Here is a 21,268-nt window from a genome sequence, read left to right as displayed (position 1 = left end):
TAACCTACTATGAAGACAACAGTATGCAATGTGTTAATTATTGTAACTCTCCTACTAACTTGTTGTGAAACTCTGTTTTATTGTTATTTTTATTTTTTTCCTCTTTTAAAAAAAAAAAAAAAAAGAGTTTCCCCAGCATGGATCCTCAAACAGGTCCCCTGATTTAAAACTGTGACTTTCCGTGTTCTGGGATTTTCTCTGCTTCCTGCTCTCTGTGTTCCTCCTTGTCTTGTACTTCAGTAAGTGAAGAAAAGGTGCTTTGCATTCACCCTACAGTGATTTCAGCTTTCTAAAGTTCATTACAAACCCAATACAATGTCACTGTTGTATTTCAGATATCTCATTTATGCATTTCAGCTCCCTAACTATACAAACTGTTTCCATCTCGGCTATGCAGTAAGAACTTGATCAGGCCCTGTTTAAATCAGGTGTGATATAAAAAGAGCTGTGAACACATTAAACAATGTTAAACAAACTGCTCCACCACGATGTACGACGAAGGCCTTAAGTGTTAAGTGACAGCACTGCTCCCCGCAAGCGGTAGCTGAGAGACCAGCCCGGGGTCTCTCCGTTAAATCTGCTGTGTTCAGCGCTTTATAGCACTTGTATAAAAATCCTGTCTGAACTAAGATGAAGGATATCAGGCCTCGTTGAAAATGAAAGGTATTTTGGTTTGTTTAATGCCTTGGATGTTTTGTGTTTTTACAACTGATCAGTTAATATACATCAACAAATTACAGATTGCATACAACCTGGCTTTGTCTCTTTCTTTGTGAAAATATATGTTGCGGATACAAATATCAAGATCCTAAATAATAACCTAATACACTTTATTTCTGCAATATTATTTCTCACTCCAAATCACTAATTATAAAAAAGTTTGTCAGTGATTAAAAGTAGACATCTCTCTTCAGAAAATCTTCCCCAGCAGTTCAGGATGTTACTGCATATCCATTTTAGTAAATAGATGCATTCTCCTTCCTTTTTCCTAGTCAAGTAATAAAAACTTCTTATCACTCTTGTTCTGCTGTGACAAATAGCAAACCTCTTAAAAGCCTGCTGGTGAAAACCACACAGATTTTTAATTCATTTGTATAATGCCCAACATTATCCCTGACTTACAAAGAAACCATAAAGAGAAAGACTCAGGACAACACATGTTTAAAGGGCTACAGTGACGGGTCTTTTGTTCTCTGTAGTTTCATATGAAAACCACCAGATATCATGCCCTTTTTATTCGCCACATCCTGTAACAATTGCTACCTTTTGGGGTCCACAGTTCCAGTCTCCCCACACCCTCGCTGGCACATCCTTGTCACCTGCTGCTGTGCTCATAGCTGTCCTGACAGGGGAAGGTGGTGCTATGTCGCTGTGGTTAGGTTTGCATTGCCCTGGCAATAGTGACACTGAGTGTTCTTTCATGTGACTCTTGGCTGTTCCTGTGTCTTCTTTAGAAAAATGGCTGTTACATCATTTAGCCCACTTTTAAATCATATTAAGTCTTTTGGTATTTAGTTGTAGGAATTCTGTGTGTATTTGGGAGATGAATTCCTTATGAGACATATTGCATACAAATATTTTCTCTCTTTCTGTGTGTGATCTTTTCATTCTGCTGAATATTGCCTTTGCTGTGCAAAAGCGCAATATAAATCCATTTGTTTGTTTGTGCTTTTGTTATCTGTGCCTTGAACTAACATTTTTTTCTCTCTCACTAATTCAAACCAATAATATACTGTTTGTCATATATAAAATTATACATAATGTATTAACATTTAAAATTGTGGAGTGTGGGAATAAGCACTAAAACCACATGGGAGAGGGGAGGCAAGACTCGGGCCTCTTGATAGCTAAAGGATCTTCTGTAATGATTCTTCTTGGTGAAACAGGCATCAGGAACAGTGCAGGCAGGTTGGGAGCTACAAGGGTGCCTAGGAGCAGCCCCGAATGGTCTTGGGTACAGGAGTAAGGTCCTATGTGTTAAGAAAGCCTAGGTGACCCTAGGCATGCTGGGAAAAACATGCAATATTCCCATAACTAGCCAGGAACTTACATCAACCCCAAGCTTGACTCTAGGTTGTGAAGTCTCCCCGCTGGATGTCTAAGGTCGTGTTTGCTGATGGCACACTGCCAGTTCTTTGTCACAGAAAGTGGATTCTGCCCAAGAACTGGACTTCCCCTGACTTCAGCTCACCCACCCACACACAATTTTAACTTCTTCTGCAGAATGACCACCAGCTCTGCGTGTTCTCCGAAGGAGATTGCTGATAGTGTGTGGACAGACTGGTTCTGCCCTTGGGAAGTGTTGGCCTTTAAGAGACAGCTTAGGTTTGAGTTCAGAAAACCACCTAAGGAGCAAGTTCCAGAAGTATAATCATGTCTGGATACTGCTTCAGTGGCCAGAACAGCAGGCACAGTGGGTACAGACTGGACACAAGAAGTAGGCCACGCTGGCTGTTCTCTGCCCTGGGGGCTTAGGGAGGCCTTGAGAGCCAGGCACACTCTGTGCCTGTAAAGTTAGAAACATAGCAGACAGTTAAAGTCATAGAGCAAAGCCTGAGTTGTCCATACTTCTGTAGAATATTCAAACAAGGACACATCCTGATGTCATGGAGCTGAGTGAGCTTGAAGGGAAGAAAAGCTTACAGAGGAATCAGGGAAGAAATTCAGCAGGACGAGATGTTTAGATAGAGTGGAAAGACCTACTCCACTTTTGAGCCTCCCTTCCAAAAAATAATTAAAATAGAGGTCTGCTTCCAGCCTCATACCGTCATGGGTATCTCCCCGGTTACCAGGAAAAGTCAGTTATAATTAATTTGTGCCCGAAACTGTTCTTAGCTTGTTTTCTGGGTAAAAATGTTGTCTCCATGATTAATTGAAATCTCCACCAGGGCGGTCACAGTCTTGGTCATTTTTCGCACTCCCCAGTGTTTAACAATGCTGAAAATAGAAAATTTAATTAATAAACTCTCATTACATGAATGATTGAATCACATTTTTTAAAAAAATGTTTGCTGGTATTTTGTAATTGTCGACTTGCCTACTCTGTCACCGAAAGGCAAGAGCATCTCTTGAAGGGGGTGTAACTTTTAGGCCACTTTTAAGGCTCATCTGTCATGGTTGTTTGTTTTCTCTAAGCATTTGAACTATAGCTATAATCTAACACACATAACTCTAGATCCCTCTCACCCAAGGAAACATTGTTTTGCTTAATGAAGACCTGTAGGGAACGGAATTTCCCACAAGGCTGTTGGTGAGCAGTGGCTGTGTCATGATTGATGTGAAAATGGTAGCTCACACCAGTTCCAGCATGCACACACCCCACAGGGCTGTTTGCTCCAGTTCTCCTGCAAGCTGCTGCGGAATGTTACTCGCTTTGAACTCCCTTTTGTTTCCAAGCTGGTAAATATTTTTAAGCAACAGCAAGAATAATGTGAGCATATATTAAAAAATGGCCAAGTTGGTATAATCAGAATTTATTTAGCAACAGAAAATTGCATCTGTGCAATTATCTGATACACTGTGTTTTAACACAAAGGGACTATTTTACAATTACAAAAACCTGTTGACAGATTTCTTAGTGTCAGTGACATCAGATGATGCTAAGTTACTGCTCTTTTCCTGAATGTAACAGTTTTTCTTAAAGGAAGTAGTTATGGCTGTTTTAGAACATAGTCCTGACATAAAATGCTGACTCCTATAGAATGCATATTGCCTGAAAATAGCAGAAATTAGACTGTAAGTTGAAACCTAACTAAAAGTAGTTGATTAACAGCATTGTCATGTATTCCTAGAAGATTATTTGTGTGAATTGGTATGGGCAAAAGTTAAAGCCTGTCAGGTATTTTAACATGAGGAAAAATATTTTCTGTTGAGATTTCCAAAGATGCCTGCAAATTCTTCTTATATTTTATTGTCTGTCTGCAACACGTATAACATTTGTAATCCAACAAGCTATAAATATGTTGCTCATAAACCCAAGCTGTGTTTTATGGTTCACAGGAAAATGGCTCATGGGCACTTTGACTTCTAACTGTGTAAACTAGAAAATGTGGGTCACTCTGAACCCTCACTGTTGGGATCCTGTCTGTAACTCAAGCACAGTCACCCTCAGGCCAGCTGGGCTGAGACTGTGAGTTGTAATTTTTCCTCAACAGTTTGCCCTGTTTAGCTTCACTGCTAGATGTTTGGAGGATCCTGCCAGCCCGCAGAAAGGAGCAGGGCCTGCTGTTTCTGGTCCCTGCTCCTGCAGAGCCCTCTACTTCCTGTTCCGTGGCCCTCACCTCTCCTGGCTTCTTCACTCTGGCAGCAGCAGCTCCTGTCTGTAGTAGCCACTGAATCACTCTAGGGTTTCTCCAGTGTTTGCAAGCTGCCCTAATTTTAATAATTCCAAACAATTCCAAAAAAGAATGGCTGTTTTCTGAAATTGGGGCCTGCAATAGTTCAGTTTTCTCTATTCCTTTTCTTCAGTTACTTAGTAATTAGTTGATTGTACCTAGTTAAGAATTGTTTAAATCAAATTTCCTCTATCAAAATAACTAGTGACTTTGTCTCCTAACTGGACCCTGCCCGATATAATACAAACCTCTACATACTATCGCATCCCTATTGTCAAGGTCGTGTTCACTCCTTTGCTATCCAGCTTCATTTACTATGGCAGGCATCTTCTCCGTGCTCAGCACTGTCTTAGACAGTGGATACAAGAGAGTGACTAAAGCATACAAGATTATACTGTAGAATAATGTTTGATTTAACAATACTAGACACCAGACAATGTCCAGAAATCTTGAGAACTTTCTGGTTCTAACTGATTAGCATACTTACAGTCAAACTACTAAAAATAAAGCATATTATACATGGCAGGATAGCCGAGAACTTCAACAATCTATCTAGCCTCTGAGGCTTTAAACACAGTGAGAAGTGGAGAAGTTTTCTAACAAGTATTCACTCCTGCAAAGTGCTGCTACAAATTATCCCTCCATTCCAGGGCAGTGAATTTTTTACCTTGATTTGCAGAAGCTGCCCTGGCTTTCAGTTTAGCTCATTGAACTTACACAAAGAAGGAGACAAATTAGAAGGAATTCCGAGGAAAAAAATCATTCGGAGCAATGGAAGGGCTGAGTAATGAGGGCTGATTGCAATGACTACATGTATTTTTATCTGGTATTCAACTAAATGCAGTTGTGACATCTAAAAATAAGTGATGCAGAAAATGAAAAAAATAATTATAGGGAAGATAATATATAATAATTAGCCAAAAAAAGAGTATGCTTTAAATAATGGGATACAAGAAAAGTAGAAATAACTTGAGCTGATTATACAAAGACTCAGTTTCTCACAAGGAGGTGTGAGGAGCATTAGCATTTAAAATTCAAAGCCCTTAAAGGCCGAACAGACAAAATATGTAATTATTATCTCTCCACAGGGTAAGGTAAAATGTTGCAGTGGTGTTTGTTCATTTTTAAATTACAAAGTTCCACATGTTTCTCAAGTTATGCAATCCACTCATTTCTGTTTAATTAAAGGAGCCTCAAAATTTTGCTCATCTTGGAATTACTGGTTATCTTTTACAGTTATACAGGCAGTGGCAAGTGATATGTGTGCATAAAACAATTGCAAAAAGTTAAAATTCAGGACCTTATAGGTACTGCTTTTGCTATTTAATTATCACATAACAATCTCACAAGAATACAGATGTGTTGCTTACAGATACAAAGTATGATCTCTGATTCTAGAACAGTGCACTGTGTAATGGAATTAACATAGATATGGTCAAAATCAAGTAACAACACTCAACAGGCTATTTCGTGGCCATTGGTTCACAAATGATCAACCTTCGAAGTGACCAGAAAAATATTTTACCTAGTACTTTCACTCTTACCAATAAATATTCTTCAAAACATTTTCCTTATTCCTATATATTCAACCCTTCTCCTGTTATGAAAGGTGTATATTCAAGTTAATCTGTCTTGCTGATCCTCCCTCTAGCCACTGATGGTCTTGAGATGGAAATAACGTTTTGGAAATAGGCCTGCAGGGCTTTCTGTCACGTTCAGCATGCAAGATCTCCTTTGTTACCAGGGGCAAGGAGTCCGTTTCTGGTTTGATTTAAATGTCAGGATTTGATTGAAAATGCAATTTCTCAGAGGTTCTGTACCATATTTTGACCTTGCTGTTGTTGTTGATGTTCCCTGTGCCACTGCTAGATTTTGTCTATTCTTTGAAAGGCTCATGATCTGAGGTTATATATCTTTCTTGATAACGGAAAGCTAAAAACAAAACTCTGAAGCAACACAGCAAATCATAATTACCACTCTGCTTTATAATGTTCAAATTGTATACTTACATTTTAAATAAAAACTATGAAGCTGTTGAGAGCATATAGCTTCGAAATAAAAGTATCATGTAGAGCAAAACTTAAACGAAGCTGACCCTAGAGTTACAGTCATAGGAGACTGACTTATCTCAATACTTCCTGAGACTCCTGGTGATGTACAGGGGACACTTCTGTCTGGTTAGAGGTCTCCCAGAGTTGGGTGGGACTATAGCTCAGTGGCATGAGAGCCAGAGTTGTACTTGACGCTCTGTTCCCGCTTTAGCTGAGTTGGAAGCATAAAGCTTTAAATCCATGTAGTGTGAAAGCTGATTTCTCAGTGGAGATGACTTCTCTTTGACTCTGAGAGTAACTTAAATGCCACCCTGCAGCAGCTGCTTTTGTTGACCAAGTCAGTGTCAGCTTTTGACCCTCAGAGTTCAGTACAGCAGAGAGCCACGCTGCAACCACATAATGACAGGGTTACAGAGGCACTGTGTGAGGGAACTTGGTATGACACCTCTTGTGGTTTTGGGGATGAAGTGAGGCCTCGAGTCCTTAACTTAATTATCAAAACACATCAGTGCATTTTAGCTAGCAATAACCATAATCTTGGTGTGTGTTGGGTATTCAATGCATGTCAGTCCCCGAGGGCTACCAGCTTTAAGATGTAATTCTCACATTTTCCATAGGAGCCAGACATTGTTAGCACTGTCATAACATAGGAAAGAAAACAGAGCCACATCTCGGTGATGGAATTCATTGTAGGTCTCACATCTAGAATACGAAAGGAGTAGAACTGAGACACTTGGGTCTCAAGGATTATACTCTTAAACACTGCAATATATTTATTCATAACTGCTTATACCAACCAACAAGAGCTGGGAAAGCAATAGACCAGTAGTCAGGGACTCAGAGAGCTACACAGCTCCATCATGGCTCCCCTGAAGATCAAAGTCAAATAGAACAATTGGCAGACTTTTCCATCAAGGATCGGATGGTATATAGTTCTGGTTTGGAGGGACTAATATAACCTCTGTGTTAAGTACTGAGTATTGTCATTCTGGCACAGAATTAGCCAGAGAAAATATGTAATCAGGCATGTCTGTGCTCTAATGAAACTTTCTGAGTGCTGAGTGCTGATTTTGTTCATCAACCCCTGCTCAATCCCTGATTAGAATTTATATAATTGATAGAGGAGTCCTAATTAAGGGATCTAGAAGCCTTGTGGAATCACAGAGAGAGGAGTGATTTATCCTGCCTGAAATATTTAGGGAAAGTAACATTTGAGCAATGTATTGAAGCATTAGTAAAATAGCATTCAGCTCGCAAGAAGGTAAGGGCATTCTGGGTAGAGAAAAGCTGACAGAGACAAAATCTCAGAAACAAGGCATTGGGAAACAGGTCATTTAGCAAGATTAAGGAGCATGAATGTGCTAAGGGACAGAGGAAGAGAAACACAGGCCTAAAGGAGTTAGGAGGGATAAGCAGGGGTGGGAGACAGACACAGGTCTACAGCATTGATAAGGGGTTTGATTTCAGTTGTCAAAAATGGGAAAAGCATTTTTAAAACTCTTAGAAAAGGAAGCATCTCTAGACTTATTATTTAAATAAATGCTTTTTATTTCAGGTTGTTCTGTGTGTTTTTCAAGGAGAACATATAGAAAATGTATTTTATTTTATTGTACTTTAGTTTTGTTTTATTGAGACTGGGTCTCACTATGTAGACTAATGATCTTCCTGCCTCAGTTGCCTGAATGCTAAGATTACAAGCATGTGCCACCACACTTGGCTGTTAGGATATATTTTTAAAATAACTTCTTCGTCTTAACATATCCAAATTTAAAGTTTAACTCCAAGAATTACAGTGTAAGAAGAAACAATGAAAAATTCAAAGCGTGATGCTGGCTTTTTAACTTGTGACAACTTTTTTTACAGTACCTTCCAGATGTATTTTTAATTCAGTTAATCTTTCCATCATGGATTCATATACAGCATGTAACACCACTCATGTGTAGGAAGTCTGTGTGTAACAGATTTTCATTTGCTCCAATCCCAATAAAATATTTGATAGAAATTTACATGTAAGCAAGTCTATCATACACAGAATTTAAAACTATACTTCATGTCCCAAATTTGGGAAAATGATGGACATCATGTTGACATCTTGCTCTGCAGCCCTTTGGTACAGTTTGAGCTGGGACTCTGGTGACTGGAGCACGTGGACAAAAGTGCCATGGCCTGGGAGTCAGGACATGGGAGGCTGCTTCAGTGCCTGCCACAAAGGAGCAATTTCACCTTGAGTTTCCTAGGGCTCAGAGCAGATTACATGCTGCCATAGTGCATCAGAGTATTTCAGAAACAAAACAGGTTTTGCTTGTACGGGATTGGCGGGCAAGCCCAACCATACTTCAAATTTATAATCTTTACCACACACACACATTTTAAAATGGAAATTTAGGAATTAAAATAAAAGCCCTCTAATAATTGGAATTTATTAGTGTTTTCTTGTGAACTGGTCACTAGGACCGTGTAATGTAAACCTCCTTACAGTCCTAATTCTTATTCTTATGGAAAAAGCCACAAATATTTTCACTAAGACTCACATAAAGTCATACTGACATAGTATGTTTTTAATAAACCTGCTGGTTAAACTAATTGCCTCTTTATACCATACTCTATAGCTTAATGTACTACCAATTTAAACCTGCAAGCATATTGGATGCCTCATTCTTGGTATTAACAGAGAACTTAATGCAGTGTTAATTAGAAACAGTCATCCTCACAATAGGAGTCACAACCTGAACTGCAAACAAGTTATTTGTTGTTTTAACTGGATCCTTACTTCATTTCTCTCGGGATAGGTAGGGTGACTGGAGGAAACTCCTCAGGTCCCTTAATGTGGTGAATTTCATTGATTGATTTGTTTAATATAAAATCAAATCATGTTTGATATATTTCTTGATTCAGGTTGCTACTATTGTACCAAGAATTCTTGCAGCTACATTGATATTGAGACAATAGTCTGTAATTTTCTTGTAATGTCTTTCATATCTGGGCGTTGCTGAACTCATAAGTCAAGTTGGGAAGTTTTTTCTCTAATCTCATCTCAGAGAATTTGTATGAATGGCATCGTTTCCTGTTAGTTATCAATAAGTGACAGTTTCTGGATTTACAGTGTGCTTGCTTGTGCATATGTGTATATTTGAAGGTCTTTGGTGATACATTGAATTTCTTTAGGGAGTGTGATTGGTGCGTGATCAGAGTTTCTATTTCATTTGGTAATAGATAAATTCTGGCTTTTATGAATGTGTTTATTTAAAATAAGTTTTCAGACTTATTGTCACATTGGTTTCTGACTTTTTTGAATGAGAAATCACTCATCATTGGTGGTGTTGTTTCGCTTATGTGATGTGGCATTTTTCATTCACTGCTTTTTACCATTTTGTTTTAATATTCCCTTGTTATCATCATATTATCAGTAGCAATCTTTCATCTCTTACCCTGGTGTTGATGGCTGTGTTCTTTCTTTTTTTAAATTTTATTTAAATAAATAAAGAAAGAAAAAATAGTAAAAGGGTACAAGTAATACAGAATTTCAAAGGAAAAAATAAACAGTAAGGAATCACTAGTTAATAGATACATATTGTCATCTTAGAAATATGTGTTCAAGTTACAAAATTAAATCATACAAAATGGACATTCAAACAGTGAGACTGCAAACAGTTGTGCTCAATGATCCAACAAAATCTTAGTAATATGGTCATCTATCTTACACACCTAAACACACTTGTGATTGTATGTTTTAGAGCACTTTGTTTTCCTCTCATTTTTACAATAACAATTATATATTTTGTATTTTATTACTCCCACAGTTCTTATTACTTTTTTTGGAAGAGAATAAAACCAAACGTGACAAAACAAAGCAGAGTCAGTCAAAACAAAGGATGGACATAGTACATGATGTAAAAACAGAATACAAGGTGATCAACAATGGTTACCGTAATGCCTCTTGCTACCTTAAAAAGAATTGCCAGTATCTTCACGTATAATAAAATTGAACAAAACAATACAGAACAAAACCAATAAAACATAAACATTAGAGACATTACAGGATTTCAAAAGAAGATAATAGTCAAACCAGAGTGGGTATCATAGTAAATCATATTGCCTTCAAAGTAGTTGCCTATACCCTCAAAATTGATACTATCGAACAAAACAGAAGAGAGTAAAATCAGTCAAAACAAGATGGTGAGAGCAATACAGGGCTTCAAATCAAGATAATATAAAATCAAAAAAGTTACTATAATATATCCTGCTAATTTTTAAAAAATTTTTCCTTAATTAAAAAAAACAAAATAAAAATTGATTTTAAAAAGGGGGATATTGAGATAAAAGAGGACATAACATAACAATACAGGTCAGAACAGAACAATTTAGGCAACATAACGTTTCACCACATGATAACCCAACTTAATAGTAGTTAACATAGTGTCTCTTTCTTTCAAATATTTGAGTATAACTTCTAATACTGTAACATCAAACATATCAAGACAGTGTGAAACCATTCAAGAGTATGAAAGTATTACAAGGTATTTAGAACCAGCTAACAGAAAACGAACAATGGTTTCTATATTATTTCTTTGCCTATAAAATTTTTGTTTATACTATGACATATTACAATCCAATAAGATACAATATGATAACAGCAAAGGAGACAGAAGAACAACAGTTTGATGGGACTTCAAGACAAGATGATATTAAATCAGCACTAGCTATTATGATGTCTCGTTTTCTTCAAAAAAGCAGTTCATAACAAACAATAATATAAAACAGCCAAGAATAAAACCATTCCAATTAATGAGTGAAAACTTTATAAGGCTTCAAAGCAATATAATGGGGAATCATGATTACCACATACTTTTATATAGTTGAATCATTTCTTACAATAGGGAAACTATTCGGTATTCACACAAGTGAGTTTGATATATTTCACTAATGAGCAGGGCCCACTTCAAGCTGCGCCCACTTATTTATAAATATCTCAATGTGATCCTTCTTTATAGCTGAGTAGTACTGCATTGTATAAAAATGTCACAACATTTTTACCCATTCCTCAGTTCGTGGCCACTTAGGTTGTTTCCAAGATCTGGCTATTACAAATTGTGCTGCTATAAATATGGATGCACATATGTCACTGAGGTATGATGCCTTCAGTTCTTCTGGGAATATCCCTAGAAGTGGAATAGCTGGATAAAATGGGACTTCCAATCCCAGCTTTTTGAGAAATCTCCAGACTGAGCTCCACAATGGTTGCACCAGTATACACTCCTACCAACAGTGCAGGAGAGTTCCTTTTTCCCCACAGCCACCCCAGCATTTGTTGTTGGTGGTTTTCTTGATCCTGGCCATTCTTTCAGGAGTGAGATGGAATCTCAGTGTGGTTTAAAATTGCATTTCTCTAATGAGAAATGATGATGAACATTTTGTCATGTATTTATTTGCCATTTGTATTTCCTCATCTTAGAAGTGTATATTCATCTCAGATGTCCATTTTATGATTGGATCTTTGAATTTTGGGGATTTGATTTTTTAAATTCTTTATATGTTTTAGATAGAAGTCCTTTGTTTGAGGGACCGTTCACTAAGAGTGTTTCCCAGTTTGTAGATTTTCTTCTCACTATGCTAGAGATTTCTTTTGACGTGCAGAAACTTTTTAATAAGAGATGATCCCAGTTATTCATTCTGGCAAGTATTTCCCATGCAGTTTGAGTCCTGTTCATGAATTTTCTACCTACCCCTATGTCTTCAAGGTTTTTCCACAATTTGACTTGCAATAAATTTAGTGTTTCTGTTTTAATATTCAGATATTTGATCCATTTAGGTTTTAATTTAGTACATGGTGATAGGCATGGGTCTAGTTTTAGTTTCTGGCGTATGGAAAGCCAGGTTTTCCAACACCATTTATTAAAGAGACTGTCATTCTGCCAGTGAATATGTTTGGCCCCTTTATCAAAGAAAAGGTGGTTGAGTGTGTTTGTAGTTGTGGTTAAATCTTCAAATCTATTCCATTGATCTTCAGCTCTGTTTTAATTTGAGTGCCATGTTGATTTTACTAAAGTTGCTTTGCAGTATAACTACAAGTCAGAGATTGTGATGCCTCCTGCCTTGCCTTTGCTGCTTAGAACTGTCTTTGCTATTCTAGGTCTCTTCTTACTCCAGATGAATTGTAGGAGTGATTTCTCACTATCTATGAGGTATGTTGATGGTATTTCTATTGTGATTGCATTGAATCTGCATAAGAGTTTTGGGAGAATGGCCATTTTCACAATATTTATTCTTCCTATCCATGTGCAAGGGATGTCTTTCCATTTTCTGAGATTGTCCTCAATTTCTTTTTTCAGTGTATTATAATTTTCCCTCTATAGGTCTTTCACTTTTTTCATGAGAGTAATTCCTAAATATTTCATTTTGGAAGAGTATGTCTTCTCTTATTTCTCTATCAATGTTTTTGTTCTTAGTGTATAGGAATGCCATTGATTTTTGAGTATTGATTTTGTATCCAGCTACATTGCTGAATTTATTTATTATATCTAAGAGTCTTTCAATGGAATTTTGGGGGTCTTCTATGTAGAGTATCATGTCATCTGCAAACAATGATAATTTAACTTCTTCTTTTCCATCTTTACCCTTTTTATTTCTGTCTCAGGTCTTATTACTTTGGCTAGTATTTCCAGTACTATATTAAATAGGAGTGGTGATAAGGGACATCCTTGTATGGTGCCTGATTGTTAAGTACAGGCTTTCAGTTTTTGGCCTTTAATATGAAATTGGCTGTTGGTTTGTCATAGATAGCCTTTGTTATTCTGAAGTAAAGACAATCTATTTCAAATTTTTGTAAATTGCTTTTCATAAATGAATGTGGGACCTTATTAAAAGCTTTTTCTGCATCTATAGAAATGATCATGTGATTCTTACTTTTGGCTTTATGGATATGATGGATTACGTTTATTGATTTATATATATTGAACCATTCCTACATGCCTGGGATGAATATCACTTGGTCAGGGTGTATAATCTTGATGATTTGCTACATCCTATTTGCCAATATTTTATTGAGGATTTTTGCATCCATATTCATTAGGGAGATTGGTCTATAGTTCTCTTTTTTTAGTTGGGTCTTTCTCAGGTTTTGGGACTAGAGTTATATTTGCTTCCAGGAATGACTTAGGAAGGATTGCATCCCTTTCAATTTCATTGACGAGTTTGAGGAGGGTCGGCATTATGTCTTCATTGTGTTTCTTGTAGAATTCTGCAGTAAATCTGTCTGGGCCTGGGCTCTTCTTTGCACGTAATGACTTAATTACATTTTCAATTTCACTGATAGAAATTGGGTTGTTCAGCAGTTTTACACTCTCTTGACCTACCTCTGGTACTTCATATGTTTCTAGGACTCTGTCTGTTTCTTCTGTGTTATCAAACTTTTGAGAGTAGAAATTTTCGAAATAGATGTTGATGATCTTCTGTATTTCTATAGAGTCTGTAGTGATTTTGCCTTTTTCATTTCGTATTGCATGAATTTGAGCTTTTTTCAATTTTTTAATAAGGTTGGCTAGGGGCTTATCGATTTTGTTTATTCTTTCAAAGAATCAACTCTTTGATTCATTGATTCTTTGGATTGTTTTCTTAGTCTCTATTGCATTGATTTCTGCTCTGATTTTTATAATTTCCTCCCTTATTTTGGCCTTGGGCCTGATTTGCTCTTCCTTTTCTAGATGTTTGAGATGTGGCATCATGGTATTTATTTGTTTTCATTCTGTTTTCCTGATGTGGGAACTGAATGCAATAAATTTTCCTCTGAGGACAGCTTTCATTGCATCCTATAGATTCTGGTAAGTTGTATTTGTATTTTCATTTTCTTGTAGGTATTGTTTAATTTTTCTTTAATTTCCCTTGTGACCCTCTGATTACTCAGACTCTTTTATTCAGTTCCCATGTGTTTGTGGGATTTTTACAGTATCTCATCATTAATTTCTAATTTCATAGTGCTATGATCTGATAACATGCAAGGGATAATTTCTACACTTTTGCATTCATTTAAATATGTTATGTGAGCTAACATATGGTCTATTGTAGAAAATAGCCCATGTACTGCTGAGAAGAATGTATATTGTAATGTTGTTGGATGCAACACTCTGTATATGTCTACCAAGTCCATTCATTCACAGGTATGATTCAGTTCTGTTATTTCTTTGCTGATTTTCTGTTTGGTTTATCTGGTTGATCTGTCCCTTGGAGTCAATGGTGCGTTAAAGTCTTCTGTTATAATTGTATTACTGCTAGTTTGGTTTTTCATTTCTGGTAATACTTGCTTTATTTAAGTGGGTGCTCTGGGATTTGGTGCAAATATATTGAAGATAGTTATCGCTTCCTCTTGAAGTTTCCCCTAACCAGTATGTAGTGACCTTGTTTATCTCTTCTGATCATATATGGCTTAAAGATCACATTGCTTGCAAACAGAATAGCTACTCCCTCTTTTTAGACAGAACTCTCCTCCCTGTTGCATGAAGTATTGCTTTCCATCCTTTGACTTTCAGTCTGTGAATTTCCTTTTGGGTTAGATAGGTTTCTTGTAGACAGCACATGGTTTGATTTTGTTTCTTCATCCATTCCGCCAGTCTGTTTCTTTTAATTGGTGCATTGAGATAATTTACATTAATGGTTATAATTGTTATACTTTGGTTTATTGTTGACTTGTTGTCTTTCTGCTGTTGCATCTTGATCTTTCTGTTCTGTTTAATTGTCTGCTTTGCTTAGTGGTTTTCTCCTAACTGTATCTAAACTATTTTTCAGTGTTCTTTGAAGGGTTGGCTTGGTGGTCATGAAGTTCTTCAGCTGTTCTTTTGTCATGGAAGTACCTTATTTCTCCATCCATTTTGAAGGACAGTTTTTAGGGTACATCAGTCTATGTTGGAAATCATTTTCCTTGAGGATCTGGCACATTTCACTCTATGCTCTTCTTGACTTTATTGTTTGTGCTGAGAAGTCTGCTGTGATTCTGATAGGTTTTCCTTTACAAGTGTTCTGTCTTTTCTCTCTGACAGCTTTTAATATTCTATTCTTATGTTGGATTTCTGGGATGGTGATTATTATAGTCTGGATGCACTTTTATTTTGGTTATGACTATTGAGTTCTATATGCTTCACTGATACTGATGTCGGTTTCCAATTTTATATTTGGGAAATTTTCAGCTATTATTTCTCTAAATATCCTCTTGACATCCTTTATGTTGCCCCTTTCTTTTTTATTTATCCCTATAAATCTTATGTTGTTTTTCTTTGCATCATCTTGCAGTTGTTGAATTGTTATTTTCTGATTCCTTGTTATTTTTAAAAAATCTTTCCTTTCCTGTTCACTAACTGAAATCTTGTTTTTGAGATCTGAAAATCTATCTTCACTTTCACTGAGGCACTTTTTACAGCTTTTGATGGAATTTTTAAAAATTTTATTTAAAAGGAAAAAGAGAAAAAACAAAACAAAACAAAGCGATGTAAGGGTACAAGTAATACAGAACTACAAAAAAAAAAAAAAAAAAAAAAAAACGAAAAGTAAGAAAACACCAGTTAATAGATTACACATTATTGTCTTAGAGATAGTTGCTCAAGTCACAGTATCAAAGCATATAAAGTGAACATTCAAACAGAGAGACTGCAAACCATTGTGTTCAATGTTCCAACCAAAAACATTAATATTGTCAGCTATTTAACACTCCTGAACACACTTGCAGTTGTATCCTTTAGAGCACTTTTTTCCCTCTCTTTTTTACAACAAAATTTACACATTTTGGGTTTTATTACTCCTTAGTTCTTATTACTTTTTTTTTGGAAGAGAATAAAGTCAAATATAGCAAAACATCGATGGAATTTTTGATATCCTGTATATCTCTTTACATCTGCTTTATGTATTATGTTTGTTTCTTATATTGCTCATCCAGCAATTCTATTTTTTTGTTTAATTCCTCCATTTTTTTAACTGTGTCTTCTTTAGATATGTTCAGCTTTTCCTTAATTTCCTTTATCATTTCTTTTTTACCTGGAAGATTATTTCTAGTTTGAATTCCTTTAAATCTTTCCAGAGTTGCTTCTTTATTTCAGTTGCTATTATGGTGTATGGCATATATTTTCTTCTATGTACATAGAACCTAAGGTTTCTTGGGATGGGCTGGAGGTTTGAGATTGTAATTTGATTTTTTGTTTTGTCATTTTCCTATATTTTTGTGTTTCAGGTGTCTCATGTGTTATTCCAAGGCTTCCCCAGGGCCTGTTGGAAATCTGTTATAATCATTAATGTAAATAGTCTCAGTGTACCAATTAAAAGAAACAGACAGGCAGAATGAATTAAGAAACAATACCCAAGCATATGCTATCTACAAGAAACCCATCTAACCCAAAAAGAAACTCACAGACTGAAAGTCAAAGGATGGAAAACAATACTTCAGTCAAAAGGAACCTCCCACCAAAAGTAGGGGTAGCTATTCTGTTAGCAGACAATGTCAACTTCAAACCAAGAATGATCCTAAGAGATAAAGAAAGTCACTACATACTAGTCATGGGAAAACTTCAAGAGGAAGAGATAAAAATCATAAGTATATGTACAAAAATTACAGAGCACCCAGTTATACAAAGCAAGTATTAATAGAATTGAAAAAACAAGTTAGCAATAAAACAATTATAACAGAGACCTTAACACACCATTGACACCAAAGGACAGATCAGTCAGACAGAAAATCAGCAAATAAATAATAGAATTGAATCACACCTGTGAACAAATGGACTTGATAGACATATACAAAGTTTTCCATCCAACAACATCAGAATACACATTCTTCTCAGCAGTACATGGGACATTCTCTAAAATAGACCATATACTAGCCCACAGAACATACTTAAATAAATGCAAAAGAGTTGAAATTATCCCATGCATGTTATAACATCATTGCACCATGAAACTAGAAATTAATGATAAAAGAAACTGTGAAAGCCCCACAAACACATCAAAATTGAGTAATACACTCTTGAATAATCAGTGGGTCACAGGGGAAATTAAAGAAGAAATTAAACAATACCTACAAGCAAATGAAAATACAAATACAAATTACTAGAATCTATGAGATGCTATGAAAGCTGTCCTCAGAAGAAAATGTATTGCACTGAATTCCCACATCAGGAAAACACAACAAATACAAATAAACAATCATATGCTATACCTCAAACATCTAGAAGAAGAGTAAGTCAAGCCCAACCCAAAAGAAGGGAGGAAATTCTAAAAATCAGTGCAGAAATTAATGCAATAGAGACTAAGTAAAAGTTCCAAAGAATCAATGAATCAAAAAGTTGGTTCTTGGAAAGAATAATAAAGTTGATAAGGACCTAGTCAACCTTATTTTAAAAAGGGAATAAAAAGAGGGGCTGGGGATTTAGCTCAGCGGCATAAGCGCCTGCCTTGCAAGCAGGCAGTCATGAGTTCAATCCCTGGTACCGATAAAAACAAAAAAGACAAAATAAATAAATAAATAAAATTTTTAAAAAAGGGAATAAGAAGCTCAATTTCATGCAATAAGGACTGAAAAATGTGAAATCACTACAGACTCTGTTGAAATACAGAAGATCATCAACACCTATTTGAAAAACCTCTACTCTCATAGGTTCGATAAGACAGAAGAAATGGAGATTCCTAGAAACATATGAAATACCAAAGCTAGGTCAAAAAGATGTAAATCTGCTTAATAACCCAATTTCCATTAATGAACTTGAAAATGTAAGTAAGTCCTTACCTACAAAGAAGAGCCCAAGCCCAGACAGATTCACTTTGGAATTGTACAAGAAATACAAAGAAGACTTAATGCCGACATTCCTCAAACACTTCAATGAACTACAAAGGGAAGCAATCTTTCCTAAGTCATTCCAAGAAGCAAATATTACTCTAGTACCAAAACCTGAGAAAGACCCAACTAAAAAAGAAAACTACAGGCTAATCTCCCCAATGAACATAGTTGTAATAATCCTCAATAAAATATTGGCAATAAGATTATATACCATGACCAAGTAGGATTCATCCCAGGCATGCAGGGATGATTCAAAAAACACAAATCAATAAAAAAGCAACTCACCATATCAATAAAGCCAAAAGCAAGAATCACAGGATCATTTCTATAGATGCAGAATGAGCTTTTGATAAGGGGCAACATTCATTCATGATAAGAACCTTACAGAAAATTGGAATAGATGGTCTTTACCTCAATATGATAAAGGCTATCAATGAAACCGACAGCCAGCATCATGTTAAATGGCCAAAAACTGAAGGCCTTTACCTTAAAATCAGGCACAAGACAAGGATATCCCTTATCATTGCTCCTATTCAACATAGTACTGGAAATACTAGCCAGAGCAATGAGACAAGAGAGAGAAATAAAAGGGGTAAAGATAGAAAAAGAGGAAGTTAAATTATCATTATTTGTGGATGACATGATACTCTAAATAGAAGACCCCCAAAACTCCATTGAAAATCCTCTAGATATGATAAAGAAATTCAGCAATGTATTTGAATACAAAATCAATACTCAAAAATCAATAGCACTCCTATACACTAACAACAAAATCACTGACAGAGAAATAAGAGAAGCAACACCCTTCACACTAGCAACCAAAAAATGAAATACTTAGGAATTAATTTCATGAAAGAAGTGAAATATCTATATAGGGAAAATTATAGTACCCTGAAAAAAGAAATATAAGAGGATCTCAGAAAATGGAAAGACATCCCTTGTTCATGGATAGGAAGAATAAGTATTGTGTAAATGGCCATTATCCCAAAAACTCTCATACAGATTCAGTGCAATCCCAATGTAAATCCCAGCAATATAACTCTTTAACAATTTTTTTTATTTAAGGAGAAAAAGAAAAAAAAAGCAGAAAAAGAGTACAAGTTATACAGATTTATAGAAGAGAATAAACAGTAGGAAATCACTACTTAATGGATTACATATTGTCATCTTAGAAATAGTTGTTCAAGTTACAAAATTAAAGCTTATAAAGTGGACATTCCAACAGTGAGACTGCAAACAGTTCTGTTCAATGATACAACAAAACTCAGTAATATCATTATCTATCTTATACACTTAAATATACATGCAGTTATACCATTTAGAGCACTTTTTTTTTCTCTCTTTTGTAAAATGACAATTACACATTTTGGGTTTTGTTGCTCCCACAGTTCTTATTACTTTTTTGGAGAGTAAAACCAAATGTGACATAAAAGAACAGAGTCAGTCAAATCAAAAGGGTGGATAATAGATAATGTAAAAGCGTAATACAAGGTGATCAACAATGGTTACCATAATGCCTCCTGCTATCTCTAATAGAATTGCCTATATCATCAGTTATAATAAAATTGAACAGTAAAGAATGAAACCAACAAAACCAAAACATTGGAGACATTACAGGTCTTCAAAAGTAGATAATAGTCAACTAAATACAAGGTATTTAGAATCAACTAACAGAAAATGAACAATGGTTTCTGTATAATCTCCTTGTCTATAAAAGTTTTTGTTTATATTATCACATATAATAAAATCCAATAAGATACAACCTGTTTAGACCAATAGAGACAGAAGAACAAAAACTTGATGAAACTTCAAAACAAGATGATAGTAAATCAGTATTACCTATTATGACGACATTTTCTCCAAAAGAGCTGTTCCTATCATCCAATCTTCTCTGTCTCATTTCTTTTGACTTCTTTTCCACACTTCATAGATCAAGAAAAATCACTCCTAAAATTCATCAGGAACCAGAAGAGACCTAGAATAGCAAAGGCAATTCTAAGCAGCAAAGGCAAGCTGGGAGGTATCACAATCCCTGACTTGAAGTGATACTGCAAAGCAACTGTAGTAAAATCAACATGGTACTGGAATCAAAACAGAGCCAAAGATCAATGAAATAGATTAGAAGATACAACCACAACTACAAACACACTCAACCACATTTTCTTTGATAAAGGGGCCAAACATGTACACTGGAAGAATGACAGTCTCTTTAATAACTGGTGCTGGAAAAACTGGCTCTCAACATGCCAAAAACTAAAACTAGACGCATGCCTATCACAATGTATTAAACTAAAATCTAAATGGATCAAAGATCTGAATATTAAAACATAAACACTGAATCTGTTGGAAGACAAATGGTTAAAAATCTTGAAGACATAGGAGTAGGTAGAGAATTCCTGAACAGAAATCACACTGCACGGCAAATACTTCCCAGAATCACTAACTGGGATCATGTCTTGTTAAAAAGATTCTATATGTCAAAAGTAGTCTCCAGCATAGTGAAAAGTAAACCCACAACTGGGAAAAAACCTTAATGAACTGTCCCTTGGACAAAGGACTTCTGTCTAAAACATAGAAAGAATTTAAAAAATCAAACCCCCAAATTTCAAAGGCCCAATCCAAAAATGGGCATCCAAGATGAATACACAGTCCTCAGATGAAGAAATACAAATGGCAAATGAATACATGAAAAAACGTTCATCATCATGACTCATTAGAGAAATGCAAATTAAAGCCACACTGAAATTCCATCTCACTCCAAAAAGAATGGCCAGGATCAAGAAAACTACCAACAACAAATGCTGAAGAGGCTGTGGGGACAAAAGAACTCTCCTGCACTGTTGTTGGGAGTATAGACTGGTGCAACCAGTGTGGAGGTCAATCTGTATATTTTCAGAAGGCTGGGATTGGAAGTCCCATTTGATCCAGATATTCCACTTCTAGGTATATTCCCAGAAGAACTGAAAACATCAGACAACAGTGATATATGTGCAACCATGTTTATAGCAGCACAATTTGTAATAGTCAGATCTTGGAAACAACCTAAGTTTCCAACAACTGAGGAATGGGTAAAA

The 21,268-nt window shown here is 35.8% G+C and overlaps 1 long non-coding RNA gene across 4 annotated transcripts in view; it reads right to left on the bottom strand.

The window, feature by feature from the left end:
* Positions 1 to 662: 662 nt before the first annotated feature.
* Positions 663 to 21,268, bottom strand: part of LOC134475792 (uncharacterized) — a 214,297-nt gene continuing 193,691 nt past the window's right edge. For 3 of the 4 annotated variants that reach the window (XR_010047048.1, XR_010047051.1, XR_010047049.1), the window contains one exon: positions 15,048 to 20,169. This is a non-coding gene — a long non-coding RNA (uncharacterized LOC134475792). Of the gene's footprint in view, positions 2,938 to 15,047; positions 20,170 to 21,268 lie in introns of those variants that run through there. The other variant, XR_010047050.1, reaches the window with a different exon arrangement.

This window comes from Cavia porcellus, unplaced genomic scaffold, assembly GCF_034190915.1.
Source record: "Cavia porcellus strain 051 isolate PalLab524CR breed Dunkin Hartley unplaced genomic scaffold, mCavPor4.1 scaffold_4, whole genome shotgun sequence".
In the NCBI taxonomy this organism is placed as follows: Eukaryota; Metazoa; Chordata; class Mammalia; order Rodentia; family Caviidae; genus Cavia; species Cavia porcellus.
This window is presented reverse-complemented; position numbering and strand designations above follow the sequence as displayed.